General features: G+C 39.6%; 1 pseudogene; it reads left to right on the forward strand.

The window, feature by feature from the left end:
* The first annotated feature begins 1948 nt into the window (after positions 1 to 1948).
* Positions 1949 to 2215, forward strand: LOC149828854 (NADH dehydrogenase [ubiquinone] 1 beta subcomplex subunit 7 pseudogene; annotated as a pseudogene).
* Positions 2216 to 10114: the final 7899 nt, after the last annotated feature.

Consider the following 10114-nt stretch of genomic DNA (forward strand, 5'->3'; position numbering starts at 1 on the left):
CCAATGGGAGAACAGTGAACATTCCCAGCGGGAGAGTCATCCTGCGAAGAACCGAACGAAACAGAAGGGGGGGGGGGGGAAAGGATATTCCCGAAAATAGAATAGAGATAAAAAATAGTTGAATCCATGACAGCTGATATAGCTAGCAACTGAGATGTAGAGAGAGACATGTCCAGCAGCCGAGCAACGTCGCCGATCTCAATACCCAGGAGGTGCAGACTGGAGTGCAGATGGAGCTGAGAGGAAGGCAAGTGGGTCGACACACCCTCGACGGACCGCCATCGGGGCCAATGATAGGAGAAAAAATCGAACACAGGGAATATGAGATAACCTATGGGGCATGAGGGAAAAAGGGGCGAGGATGAGGAACTGAGAAGCCAATCACCATGCAGTTGCTGGCCTGGTTGGAGATAGCATGAATCATCATAACATGGATAATAGGGTAAGCAGAATTCCAAGATAGAAAGAGAATGAAGGAAGAGATTGAACTAAGGACACCATGAGCAAGACTGTCCACCTGTGCCACTGAGCAACAATTGAAAAGGGAGAAGGTCAAAGAAAACACTGGGTCCCAAGGATGCGAAGAAATGACCGACTGACCTGGAGAATGGAAAAGAGAGCAGACTTTGGCATGGGACTGCGAACCCCAAACCTGGCGGCAGGAGTTGTGAAGGAGAAGGCAAAAGCATCACAAGCCCACCTCGAGCAAGCAAACTTGAAGGCGTCACCAACAAGACTTGGGAAGGCGCACAAGAATAAGCAGGTTGAGGGCCCCGCCCAGGAAGAGAAAAAAGCTCTAGGTCCCGAAAATAGAAATCATTGAAAGAGACATACTGCATGGGGCCTTCCCCATGCAGAACGGTCGATGTCCTGGAGAGGGATGAAAAAGGTGCCAGGTTCGAAGAAGAGACAAATTGACTGTATAAGCTGCATCAGAGAAATCAATGCAGGCTTGGGCATAGGCATGCGAGCCCATATCAGGCAGCACGAGCGACGACGCTGAATGATGAAGGTTTGATTCTCCACTGTATTCAAGCATACTTGGAGGAGCCACCAAAGAGACTCGGGAAAGAGCGCCAGAAAACAAGACCCGCGTGAAACAACCGACGACTGGGAGACACGTGCATCGAGGAGCTAGGCCGGAATGAGGATATCCTTTACCAGAGAAGATGCAGGGGAAGTCAAAGACAAGGACTTTGAAACCTTAGCACTGGGCAGCGGCCATACCGATACCCAGATAGACCCAATGTTGACCGCGAGGAAGGAATCCATCGACTGCTGAAGATCACCAATTTTCACCCACGGCTAGAAAGATAGATGTTTGAGTGGCCAAGGATTACTTCGACAAGCTTGAAAATGCCCCAACCCAGCAGGGGCTTGGGATGTAAGAGACGGCCCCACCGAGAGCGGAGGAGAGAAGGCAAAACACTTGCACATCCAGACCGGGTGACGCCGAGAGAAAAAGGAGGAATCACACTTATGGTAGTGAGGGCACTTATGAAAATTCAGGGAGAAACAAGCAGCACACCACCAATCCCCCGGCCTGGCAAGGCTTAACTGAGATCTAGAGCAAAGGACATGAAAAGAACGCTGCTAGGAAGAGGGAACCTGCTGCCACGACTTATCCGCCGCCCGAACCGATGGCACACGAAAGAATGGTGGAACCAGCGTTGCCTGAGTAGAGCATGCGCCGAGAGGCTTACCCCACGTAGGAAATGTTGAATGTTTGAGATGAGAAGTGAGCCCACGGCAAGTTTGGAGCGCAGCGACGTCGAAAGCAAAGAGAAAAACCTATATTTTAGCCTGAAAGGAAGGACAATGTCGATACCCCATCGGCGGAGAGCAAAGGCAACCCCCAGTCATTGATAGCAACCTGGATGAAATGAAGGGCTCGCTGGTTCAGCCCAACGAGCGATCTGGAGCGAGGTCCCAGAAACGAGGTTGCAGAATGGAGGTGGAGGGATCGTTGAAGAAGATGATCGCGACTCGGGAAGAGATGGTGGAGGCCAGAGTCCCTATCCCCTACAGAGACTAGTGTGCCCACATCCTCGTCTCCCTCAACAAATAAAGGGTCAATGAGTTCTACCTCCCTTGAAAGTGCGAGAGTGGTGATTTAGAGGTCATGCAGATGCAAAAGATTCGCGACGAGGAGAAGAGGCTCAAGGAGCAGCAGAAGCAACCCATTCCATTGATCCCCAAGACTGCCAACGCGTGATGATCAGGGTCCCGTTCCCTCCAACTTGCCAAGAGAAAAGTAAAGCAATGGGGGTTGAGAGAGAGAGAGAGAGAGAGAGAGAGAGAGAGAGAGGCCGTAGGCTGTGCGGTTAGGGCAAAATGGGGGAGTAGAAGGGTGAGGACTAGGGGAGAAGGGATTAGGGCTGGAAAGAGGGGAGGTTCAGTTGGTTGTGCAGTGTGCAACTAGGGCAAAATGTAAGAGAAAGAGAAAACTGAGAAAGGGGAAAATGAGGGAGAAGAGAAGCGGGGAGCTGGGGAAAATGGGGGGAGAAGAGTGGGGTGGGGGTTCGACAGTTCGAAGAAGGAGATACGTACAGGGGAGGAGAAGAGAAGGTTTGGGGCCGTCCAGAGAGAGAGAGAGAGAGAGATATCAGGGGGTCAAAATGGGTCAAACGGTAACAAGTGTTTTTTTTTTCTCTGAGAGGGGTCAACAGAGACATTCAGATACGGACTCGTATATGAATCAACTGATGTTTTGCGAAAAAGAATCGGGAGCAAGAGGAGGAAGAAGCAACGAACGTGCTGGTTGTCACCTGCACCAGGTGTGCCTGATTCGCAATCAACTGTCTGTTGGTTTGGCAATTTTATGCATCAGAGAGTCAATGGGCTCAGCCTTCTTGTGCCCCACCAAAAAGCCCATCTTTTCAACACGTTTTTGGCATAACATGGAATTTTGACACTTTCCACTCTTTTGCTCTTTGCTATGTGCTTTACTCGGGCGCGTAAAACCAATGTTATTAGTATCGGTGCGTATCGGCACGCTTCAATCTAAATCATCAGCTAATTTTTAAATAAGTGTCAAAAAAATACTAAAAATTTATTTTTTGTTATTATTTTGATACTATTTTCATGTTTTAACACGTGTCATGTTATGGTTGACACATAACATTTTTTATTATTTTTGGCTGATACAGAGCGATTCAGCAGAGTCCCGGTATTGGGGGCAGATACAGCTGAATCGGTGGCCCAACGATTCAAGGCCGGTTCAGATACTGACAACACTGAATAAAACAAAATATAACTGAAATTTCTGACTCATTTCACCCTGTTTTCTAGAGAGAGAGAGAGAGAGAGATTTGTAATTTGTAATTTGTAATTTGTGGGTGGTGCAGCAAACAAGTGAAAACTACAGAGCTCTCTCCCAAAAAAAAAAGCTAAACCAGAGACTGTTTCATACAATCTTCGTGGAAAATTGATGAGGCGGCATCTCTTTTCCTTCTTTTTTGGTCACTAAGTAAAACAAACACAAGTATCATGAGTAAAACCTTTCGTACTTCTTCCTGTATGAAAGCGTTCTCCTAAGAAAGCTGCGCCGACATGATCTTCCAGAAATCGATGCCCTTCCCTTCCGTACGAACAAAGCAAACAGACCAAGCTTTTCTCTTTCACACATGTGTTAGAGCCCTTCCATGTGAATAAAACGAACTTGACCTCAACCTTTTCTCTTTCCCACTTGTTCTCTGTACAAATATTCTTGGTTGGTTCTGTACAAATTTTCTTTTGTCGTGAAAAATGAAGACTAAGCCTTTTGTCATGTTTTTATAATGTATATCCATATGTAATGATTAAAAAAACTCAAACCTTTTTTTTTTTGAGCAAAAGTAAGCCTTTTGTTTATGTTTGTGTGTGCCTGACTGCAGTAAGCTTGCAGTTGTGAATACAAAATCCTTGATGCAAGTTGATCTACAATTTGGCTAGGCCGATAACTAGACTCAAGCTGGCAAGTTGCACAATCGCCCTCCTTTCAGCTCGATAAGTGCTACAAAATGTAGCATACACCTGGCCATCCGAATCTTTTCTGCTGTTTGAGATGACAAAAACAAGCTGGTTTATCTTTTCTACAAGAGAGCTGCAGGAACTAGGGCTCCCTTTTTTTTTGTTCTTTTGAAGGGTAAGCTGGGGTTAGGCAGACCCTACCAGATTTCATTAGATCATCAATAATAAATTACAATTTATAAAAATCCTCCCTGGAAGGGAGCTAGGAGAGTGGTCCTTTCACTCTTTTTCACCCTACTAGATTTCATTAGATCATCAAAAAAAATACTTAAGTGACCTATACATTTATTGGTAACGGGAGGCTATGTGACACTTCTCATCAACACCCAATTGACTGACATTATCTGTATCCAACAATTCAATCTTTGCTTGTCTCGTGCATCTTCGCATTAAATATGACTAAGGTATTTCTTGTATCTTCTCTTGATTAAGTGCCTTTAATATATGACGACATGAAATACCTTTGAATTCATACATTTTGCATGTATATTCAACTCTTTCATTGTCAACATTGTACGTGACATATGCTTCTTGCCTTTTTAGATGCTCTTTGCCCTCTCATACAATATGGTATTTATGCATATTATCGGTTTGCACGCGTTCTTCTATATTGCAATTCATGACCTGTATAACCTTCTTCTTAATTCATTCAAATACAGTTAGTGTATACAGATCTGCAGGTCATATCAATATTTTCATGCCCAAAATTTTACTACGTGTATTAAAGCATTTAACATCTTATTCAAGCTTATTCTGTCTAAGATCATCTACAAATAATTCATATTGTTCCATGATGTGAAACATTGTTAAACATGAATATAGGGTTTTCTTCAGTGTGACATGCATAGATTCAACTCTTTGTGTGCTTATCATACTTGCACAAAAGTATTGTATTTCATATACCAATGTCCAGTTCTCTATGTTAATCGCTTTGCACTTGGGAGAGTGTTGTGTGTTCAACCCCGAAGATGCACCGTTTGCTATAGTGCGTGTTCAGGGGTTTGAATGAGCGTCATGTATATAAGCATGTGAGGCTCGTATCCCCGTGTGTGTCAGCATCAGAGTTTGGTGCAGTTGCAAAGACTTAAGTATCACTTAGCATCGGAGTCCAGCGCATACATTTACGATGATTTATTCAAGATGCATATAACAACAGATACCGGTAAAGCAAGTCAAAGAAACGACTAAATGAATCACAGTATAAAAGCAACAGCGATTTGTTATTTGCTTATACTATGCATCAAGTTGTTACTTACCATACCAATAAAAGAAATGATTTGTCGTATATGTGTATTGACAATAGCGATTCATGTGACAACAATTTAATTATATCTACAACGTTGTGAAGTAATTTTAATAGAAATCGCTAAATGAGCAGTCATTTGAATACAAAAATTGCCACAACAAGCGTGCAACAATGTATTTTCTCACGCATACATTTTAAAAAAAATTCTATAAATATCTTTCAAATCGATACTAAAAAACACATAATATCTTATAAATCGATATACATATCACATAGTATATTACAAATCGATACGACAATTCAGCATAATAGCTTACAAATCGACACTACAAAACACATAATATCTTACAAATCGATATACATATCACAAAATATATTACAAATCAATACGAAAATTCAGCATAATAGCTTAAAAATTGGCATTACAAAACACATAATATCTTGCAAATTGATATACATATCACAAAATATATTTCAAATCGATACAAAAATTCAGCATAATAGCTTATAAATCGATATTAACAAACAAAATAATATCTCACAAATCGGTAGTATGTTACTACAACCGTGATTTGCGATACATTGCATATACTGAGTGAATGAATAATACCAAATGGGGTAGAGGCCCTTCCTCGCATCTGTAAACAAGCATTCTTGTCAACAGGTTCTAGCGTCTTACAAATATCTTTAATTTTCAAACCGTCGAAAAAATAAGATCCACCTGCAATAACAAAACAATGCCTTAATGACACTCACGATGACATACGTTCTTCAACAATAGCATGATGACATGGAAAGGTACTCACGACGCCTTAATGGCACTTGTTGGAATGTTTATGCGTCATCATTTTTTTCATACTGCCTAACGTAAACGAAAAAGAAAAGAAGACTGTAAAAAGAGATAGCCGACAAATGCCTCTATGACGCCCACCAATGATCGAACCAGTCGATCAATTGATAGTTATCTCCATGAGGTAGGAACGAACCTGGGAATGTTTTGTAACATAAGGCAGGAACAAGAAGGCAACAATGTGTTGTAACACAAGCTAAAAACCAAGGTGGAAACCCAGACTCAAGAGGACGACAAAGGAGGGTCCGGTGGCAGCAGATGATGACAATGGGTGCGTCGTCAAAGGGAGCTCCTGTTACAGCAGATGGTGCAAAAGTTTATTGCTTAGGACGAAAACGGAACATTTGGACTTTGAAGAGTTAACATCATCCTCGACTTTCTAGATGAAGGACATTTTTGTCCTTTTCTCGAACCGTCGTTTTCCTTTTTGAATGAAGGACATTTTTGTCTTTTTCTTGAACCATCGTTTTATGGCAAAAATGGTGGAAAAGGGTACTTAAGTCTTTGCAACTGCACCAGACTCTGATGCTAAGTGATGCTGACACACATGGGGATACAAGCCCTACGTGCTTATATACGTAGCGCTCATTGGGACCCCTGAACACGCACTGGAGCAAATAGTGCATCTTCGGGGGAGAACATGCAATACCCTCCCATCTTTTGAGCATATAACGGTCCGCGTAAATCCAAGTTTTCATGAATTCAACCATTGGGAATTCTTCAGATCAAGTGAAACCCATTTTAAGATAAAGTTCTTCGAACCAACACATGGCCATCAATCTGTCATTCTCTATGAAACTGATAGCAATTAAAAATGAAGCTTCTTCATACGAGATATTTTTCTGCTCCAATGGATTGAGTTTGTATACCATTGGATTGACTCATTTACCAATGGATTGAGCTTGTATAAAAATATTTATACCATTGGATTGACTCATTTACCAATGGATTGAGCTTGTTAAAAATATTTCATGTTATATATATATATATATATATATATATATATATATATATATATATATATATATATATATATATATATATTATTTATAGTAGAGCATAGGTGCTTGAACATTAGGTGTTTGTGATATGTGCTTGATGGGGTTTTTTGCTTCCGACATTCTTTTGCAGTTTTGACCCCATAAATGTGTTGGGCATGATCGATTTACGAGGAATCCACACTTAATATTTTTTTGCTGATCCCTATAAAATCAAGTACATAGATCATATCTGTATGGTCAAAATTTAAAAATAAAACAAAAAAAACCCTCAAAAACATGTATCACAAGCACCTAATGTTTAAGCTCCTATATATATGTGTGTGTTTTTTCGCAATTTTAACCCCATAAATGTGTTGAACATAGTCGATTTATGAGGAATCCACACCTGGATCATGTGTTTTCGATGAAAAAAACTAATATTTGGAGCCTTGAAAATTTACAAAGATTTTGGACCGTTGATTTTTCGAACCTTATAAAAAGTCACCCATGTGTCAAAATTAAACACTTCAAGCGCTGTTCCATATAAAATCAAGTACATGGATCACATCAAAATTTAAAATTAAAATGAGAAAAACCTATCAAACACGTGTTGCAAGCACCTATGCTCCCCTATATATATAGGGGTAAATATTGGTTTCTAATGAAAGTACAAAACTAATGAGCTTATAATCATAGATGCAAGTTGTATCAACTCAATCTAACCACATAGATGTGTTCAACATGGTTTGTTTGCTAAGGATAAAGCCTTGAATTGTGATTTTCTGATGTAAAAATGTGATCTTTTGAGTTATGAAATTTTGGCACATTGTGGGCCATTGATTTTTGGACCCTTTTAAAAACCTAATTACTTGTTATAATCACATGATTCAAAACAAATTTTCTGCTAAACAAATCATGTATATCACATTTGTAACATTTGATCTAAAAAAAATTAAAAATTTTTGAAGAATAAAGTGATTTCTACTCATTAGTTTCACACATTCATTAGTAACCAATATTGACCATATATATATATATATATATAATGCTACGGTGCTCCCAAAGCACCTACTCCCACCTAATAGAAGTTCCAAATTTTCTAAATTTCTTTTAGCTTTTCTTTTTGTTGATCAGACCTTCTGGATATTATCTACAATTATTATTTAGTGAAAAGCAAGTTTTGGATCATGTGAATATGGCATAGTACATGTAGCTTTTTTAAGATTTTCAAAAATCGACAGCTCACATTGTATCAAAATTTCATGACTTAAAAAAATTTAATTTATCTATCTAAAAAACATGATCCAACGATTCCTATGGAATAAAGTATGTTCAATACATTTATAAGGTCTGATTGAGAAGATGCAACCTACACCTATGATTTTTAGAAGGTGGAAAGTAGGCATTCTCGAAGCACCCTAGCATTACTATATATATATATATATATATATATATATATATATATATATATATATATATATATATATATATATATATATATATATATATATATATACAAGCTCTCCCAGGCAGAGTCGAGCTGGACACCCTGTGTTCGGGTTTGTCTCGCTTAAACTAAATGAGCTGCTCATGACTTGCTTGCCAGCTATACAAACCGAACATTAACGAGTTCATGACAAACCCAATTAAGCCGGGTCATGAGTTGCTCTGTTTGTTTACCAGCACTACCCAAAAAATACGCTAAAAAACGGTTTTCAGCAGTGGGCGAAACTGCTGATAAAGAGTCTTTAGCATCAGTTCAAACCACCGCTAAAACTGATTTTGCTTTAATTGCATGGCCTGAATTGGTCAGCATGATGAAGGCAGTATTCACCAACAAAGGATCCTACACACACCAAGAGTTTTGGAGAGAGAACTTAAAAATGGTTTTTCTTTTAATTATCATTTTGAGCTGTTCTCGTGTTAAATCCATTTTGAAACTTTTCAATGTCTCATGATGTTTTAGCCTATTTTTTTTTAATAAAAAGTTTTTTTTTTATAAGCAAGCTGGGGTTAGGTAGAATAAAAAGATTCTAAAATCATTCCAAATTCTAAAAAAAAAAACTGACATTTGTGGTTCCAATATACAGCTGATTCTGTGATATAGTATACGTACAACTGGCACCCAGCTCGGTTGCTGGAGTGGTAGCGGGCCTGGGGAGAAGGTGCTGACTCTTTCATCCTAGGTTCGACTCCCACCGGGAGGGTTATGGTGCCTCTCATGGGTGAGCTCCATAAGGGTTTGGGTGTCAGTGACCACATTACCTGTTTGGGCAGAAAACTTCATCATAAAAATAATCAACTGCATTAGCATACACAAACCATCAAATATTTTTTCTTTTTATTTTATTTAAGAGATGACTTCATGATGACCATCAAATGGAGTGAACGGTGCAGCAGGCACGGTAGTTTTCAGGTAAAAAATTCATGGCCATTGAACAACGATCACCCCATTGCAGGTATTCCCTGTTCAACAGAAACTGGTGGGACTTGTGTTGGAACGTTGCAGGTTCAAAACCCAATGGTACGGTTGTATAACTGGTGGGGTCTGCCTAACCTCTGCTTGACTGACAAAAACAAAAAGAAAAAAGAAAACTGGTGGGACCTTATGGCTACCAACCCCCCGAAACTTGCATGACGTTTGTAGTCTCTTTGTCCCCAAGCAAAAATGGATTTGCTTGACATCTGACTTACTTGTCAATCATATAACAAGCCAACTGAAGGTGACTATGGATACAATCAGCACTCCTCCTTAGAATATTTCAACGTACGATAGACATCAAATTCATGAATGGAAATCACCAACTTCCCTTCTATTAATAATACAAAAATCCTGTGCAAGGTGTCCGCTGCTTGTATTGTATGTCGTTGCTTTGAACCTCCCTTTCAAAACCACTAAAAACGATAAGACCAAATATATATATATATATATATATATATATATATTCTCCATGTGGCTATTAATTTCCTCGATGAACAAGCCAAAGTTGATTATTCAACATTATTATCTTATATTTCCTGTGGATG

The sequence above is a fragment of the Nuphar pumila genome, chromosome 9 (genome assembly GCF_984573655.1).
Source record: "Nuphar pumila chromosome 9, dmNupPumi1.hap1.1, whole genome shotgun sequence".
Classification (NCBI taxonomy): domain Eukaryota; kingdom Viridiplantae; phylum Streptophyta; class Magnoliopsida; order Nymphaeales; family Nymphaeaceae; genus Nuphar; species Nuphar pumila.